Source organism: Musca vetustissima, unplaced genomic scaffold, assembly GCF_032173495.1.
Source record: "Musca vetustissima isolate MV318-11 ecotype Yass unplaced genomic scaffold, APGP_CSIRO_Mvet_v1 utg22263, whole genome shotgun sequence".
Lineage (NCBI taxonomy): Eukaryota > Metazoa > Arthropoda > Insecta > Diptera > Muscidae > Musca > Musca vetustissima.
In genome coordinates, this window is record NW_026878523.1 from 146,818 (window position 1) to 152,817 (window position 6,000).

Below are 6,000 nucleotides of genomic sequence, written 5' to 3' on the forward strand. Positions count from 1 at the left end.
CATCGGACGGAGGTTTTGGTATAACCTTACAATTTGATATTATGTCTTGGCTATTTTTTTTTTCTAATATTGCTGGGTTTTTGTTAGTTGTTCTCTTTCCAACTGAGCTCAATGATAGATTTTTGCAACGAATTAGTTTTCTCTGTGATACACATTTTTGGATATACCAAATAAATGCGAGGTGTTCTAGTTATAAGTTCAAAGATATTGAAAAACAATATGCCTAATTAATATTTCCCGTGGCATATCAATATTTCAGGTATTTTAAGGAATAACATATTAATATTATTATTATCAAACTAATTAACCTAGAGCATGGATCTTAGAATCCGAATACCCCTAATGGACGCGAACTCGTTTCAAAATGTCTTCTGATTTTCCATACTTTCATTAGTCCCAAAATGTACGTTCATTCTATGGAAAACGTGTACATACAATGATCGCGTGTTCATTCAACGATATACTTCCCTTATATTTTTTTATTCTCCCAAAAAAATTCTCAATACAATGTCAATCCAATTGAAAAAAAATATTATTTTTAAATTTTTCAATAATTGACAAATGTAGACTTACAGGAATGATACGCCACCAATTTTCGCCCAAAATATCTCAAAATAACAACTAAGACTGTGGTGCTACCAAAATAGCTCGCTATTAAATTCGTGGAAATGCAAATGGGCTGCATAATATTTTTTACAATTTTTTCGCGGTTTTCGACTTTTTCTCACCTTTTAAACTTTCCCTAGACCTCCACGAACATTTCAAGACTAAGATATGAAAAATCCGTTCAGCCGTTCTCGAGTTTTAGCGAGACTAACGAACAGCAATTCATTTTTGTATATATATATATATATATACATACATAGGTGTAAAAATGTATGTTTTTGTGTTATTTTGTATTTTTTTTTTTTTTTTTTGTGTCTAAATCAGGGCTGTCCACACTAATACATTCAAATTTTGTGATTGTGATTGTTTCGAAATACACACATTTCAAAGTTTTCTAGTAAACTGTGAGAAATATTGTTTTATTTTTTTCTGTTTTCGTTTCGTTTTGGTTCTTTTTTTGTTTTTTAAGTGTAAAGTAATTAATTTATTGTTGATGTTGAAATTTCTTGCATACCAAGTGAGCGTTGATTCTTTTATCCAATAAACCTTCAAATTCATTAACATGAATGCAATTATTAGAATTGCTCTTTAACAAGAATGAATATAAATATTTGAGAAGAAATTAAAAAAAGAAGTCAAAAATATTGACAAAATGCATTTAATTCAATATAATGGACCGAGTAATCGTTAATAGACCAAAATTAATTTGGATACCATTACAGGCAAAGGAATTACATGCGCCCCATCAGAACAAACGCAAACAAACTTAGATTTATCAGCAAAGTCGAACACTTCCTCATAAACAGCATTATAAACATCAATTCCCCGTACATGGCCGTGTAGGGATACTAATCTCAGTATTTCTTCGTGGCACAGAAGGTCGTCGTCTACCGCACTAACGCATATCAAGAGTTGGGAAATGTCGCCAATATCGGTTGTCTCATCTATACATATAGAAAAATATTTGCACTTCAAAATTATATTTTTAATATTTGTATGGATGAAGTCACTGATAGATTCTGTCCTACGACTGACGGTATTTCGCGACAATGGAATGTCATTTAATAAATTAGAACACTCCTGAGCTTTTTCTCCAAATATATGCAAAACTTCCAGACAGAGTTCTTTGAAAAACATGCCGTCAACAAATGGGCGGCATTGTTTTGCCAATGCCGCAGCATAGGAAGCTTTTATTTGGAGTAATTTGATATTGGAGCTTTCAATATATCTCTCCTCCTCATAACCTAAAGTATACCTTTCATAAAAAGGTTTTAGTAGGTCTAAAACTAGCGAATTCCTTTCCTTGTTAGACAAATTATTGTTATATCCGGAAAAGACACAAAATGTCTCTTAAGATAATACAATTTTGATCGCGACATAGTGCGCTGACAAACCAAACATTCCATTTTCCGAAATAATTTTCGGCAAAAAAAATCATATTTCATATCCCCATTCATTTCGTTCAGTGTACGCACAAAAATTCACAAAGAAAAATCGACAACAGAACCTTCCTCATTGACTTCTCAAAGCAGAATAAATGTAAAATTTGAAATAAAATAAATTTTGTTTCTCTTTTATAATTGTGTTAGTGAGAAATTTGACACACACCGACAGCCCATGGGACCTATTTTGGGCACAGCTGGTCTAAATATAAAACACATTTTTCTAGCATAATTTCGATAAAAGAATTTGAAACGGAATTACATTTTCTAATAAATGTAATCGCGTGCTACTCCGCGAGATGCAGTTCAAACCTAAAATCGTAAAATTGTATGTCGACACCGCAAATTCTTAACCATGAATAGAGTATCCACATGTAGTCTTTGAGATTTTAGGTACATTTTCCATAAAATTTTGTTACAAATTAGTGTATTAGATGTCATCTTCTGAATTCAGTTTAACCATTCACATATTTTTTGAACTGATTTCGAACGCATGTGCAAAGTTTTGTATTAATGGAATGGAACACATAATATTCGAGCTATATCTATATTGAATAGCAATTTGTCATTATTAAGTGTTTAGGAAAGTTCAAAAAGTTTAATATAGCGGTCTAATCTAAATTTCTGTAAAGGCAAAGCCACCGCCCTTTAATATAACAGTCCAATCTAAATTTCTCTTTAATTTCGCTTCGTCTGTTTGATGACAAAAGCAACCAATATTTGCATGTGACCCACATTATTGTATGTTTAACCCAAACAAGCTTTTGTCAATCACAAAGCATTACGATCGAAAATTGATTATGTCCTATAACTGGTTATTGAAGATTCACTAACAGCCAGCTATACTTACTGGTATATGACGATACATATGCATTTGTATGACATTAGATTTACACACGAACACAACACCATATTTTTAGTTCGGGCACAGCATGAATTGACATTTGTGTAACGACATGTCCGTACGCCACATGAATGACAATAAAGTGAAAACATTCAAATAAATCGCACAGAAACACAGGCATTCACTTCATATGCAGTCACAGCGTAATCTGTCGATCTTTCTGCACGACTGGGCGGGCGGTGGTATTTACAATATTTAGCTGTCTGCAAATATCCATGCACACACACACACACATGCATACAAACACCCATACATGCATGTCCTAATGTCGGCATTTGTTATGACAACAAACTGCGGCAACCCAATAACGGTCGAATAGAATTCGATAGAAATCTCTTAATAACTGAACGAGTCCATTAATAATATTTGAATATTGTCGTCAAGTACTTGCGGGCAGAGGATTTTGCCTTGTTGTCAACAATATGACTATTTGAATTGTGACATCTACACAAACCACTGCACTCAGCATGTACGATATGTCGTCTGTGGGTATTAGAGAATTTTTCACTTGTTTTGTTCAAAATTTTATGATGAAATATGTCTATTTAAAAATGCTGTACTCTATGGTGAATGACGTTAAGTAATTATAGAAAGTAATGAATCCTGGTAAAGGAAAATTTTGACAATTTAGAAAAATCTTAATTGTTATCTCCGAAGTCTGCAGCGAAATCAAAAGTCCTTAATATTTAAGATTCTCTGTATCCGGAATTGTACCCCAATCTTATTAAAAACAATGAAAAATTTTTCAGTGTCCTGGAAGAAGAATTTTTGAAAATAAAAAAAAAATGTTAAAAGAAGAATTTTCTGTGATCCACAACAGAAAAGTGTTTTTTTTTTACTTTATGTATCAGTTTTATTTTACAAGCAAGAACACTGGATACATTTTGTAATCATTTGTTTGGTAGTCGATTCAAAGATACACATTTTTCATGAATTGCAACCAAAGAACTTAACTAACATTTGTACACAATTTATGCACATTTGTCTTTCTTTTGAAAACCAATTAATTAATGCTGTACTGTTTCACATACTTGTGTCTCAAGTTTCTGTCACAGAACATATTAATAGAATTCCCTGGACGGGCCACCATGGAATTCCCACATTATATCAATGAAGTTGTTTTTTTTTCTTGTTCCACTCAATAGCCTTGTGCACACCAAGGACTTACGTTGATTTCATGTTCATTATTCTAATGCACTCTTGCTTCTTTGAAGGGGAATTTAATTTCAAAAGAAGCAGTGCAAAGAAAGAAATTCTGGAAACAAATCGTATTTGCATCTCATTAGATAAATCTGGTGGAAGGTGTGACTTTGCATCCCCGCGTACACTGGAACAAAAGTTTAAGCCAACACATTCGAATGGCATCACAATCTTAATGCTGTCACATTTAAAGTTGTTCGCAAAGAAGCAGGAGTTACGATGCCAAGAGTCATTAATTAATCAATCACTTAATTAATTATTATGTTACAAATATTAAGCAATTTTCTGTGTATCCTGCCCGGAATGTCCCAATAGTTTTGCAATTTGTACAATATCCATGGAAACTTGTAGAGTAGGTAATGGGACACCAGTGAATCCATCCACTTAAATCATCAGACAAAATACGATAAAAAAGGACATCGAAGAAAACAGATGCACAATCAGTGGATGGGCAGTAAAAAACCTAACGAACATTCATTATGAATGCGTAAAACGAGATAGAGATAGACCCGGCAATACATACATAACTATGGCAATAAGCAAAAAAAAAAAAAGAGAAAGAACAAACCGGAATCATTTTCATGGGAATTAAAACAAAAACGATATCAGCCATGGACACGAGTAGAATAAAATCAAGCTATAAGCAGAACATAAAAAGAGGCGGAAATTAATACCTTTCGTGGTGCTCATTAGCACAATAAATAACAAAAAACTTCGCGGTGACAAATAGAGTTTTTATTTTTTAATAAAACTTTTTCTGGAAAAATTATAAAAGTTACAGATGAAATTAGTTAATTGTATAATAAATTATTGCCTTAAAAATAAAATTTATATTTCATATTTTATTACACCTGAAAACAATCATTTTGGGCTGTACGACGGATGAACCAACAAATTGTACGATTGACCTGAGAAAAAGTAAATTGTCATGTTGCACAATGATGCGCTTTTCGGTTTGTTCTTATTTTAAAATGTCCCAAAGACTCCAGGCCAACACATTGTGGCGTGCCACTTAGAATTTAACGTCCAGTTGCCAGCTTTGTTAGGCCGAAGAAGCAGAGAACAATTTGTCATTTGCATAGATCCATTATTCGATTTTAAAAATGTGTGTCAAGAAATGTTTTTAATAACATTGGGTCTTCAGTTTCTTTGAGGTTTTTGGCGGTCCATTGATATGCTGGGTGGCCCAAAAAAGACTGAAGGATTAAAAATGGTTATATCGTTCTTGTTTTTAATATATTTTTTTGCTGGTTATTTACTGATTTTTGGAGATAAATCATGGCTACATATGATGTGCAGAATCGCGTCAAAATCATTGATTTTTTTTCTTCTGGAAGGTCAATTATTATAACTCAACTAAAATATCGTCGTCATTTTAATGTCTGAACAGCACCCATTCACAACATGGTTAGGAACGCTTGCAATATTCCATTCGAATAATTTCCAGAAATTGTGATTTTGCTTGGCCTCCACGTTCACCAGATTTGACCCCTCCAGACTTTTTTGTGGGGCTATTTGAAGGAAGTTGTGTATATCAATAATCCCCAAACAATAAACCCCAGTACTTTTTGGGCCACCCTGTATATTTGCCTTTGGTACCACTCATCCCCCTGTATAGAAAACTACACAAACTGTTGTTTTGTAATTTTCTGAAACAGTTTCTTGACCAATATCTATAAAACAACTGTTCATAATAATATTACACATTTTTATATTTTCACGACAATGTGCAATTTGAGCACAAGCTCAATGATAATTTACTTCCTCATTTTTTTACTAAAATAAATTCAAAAGTCCCCACATAAATGTGCTCCTATCATAATTACATTTCCTCATCCCAAAATAAAA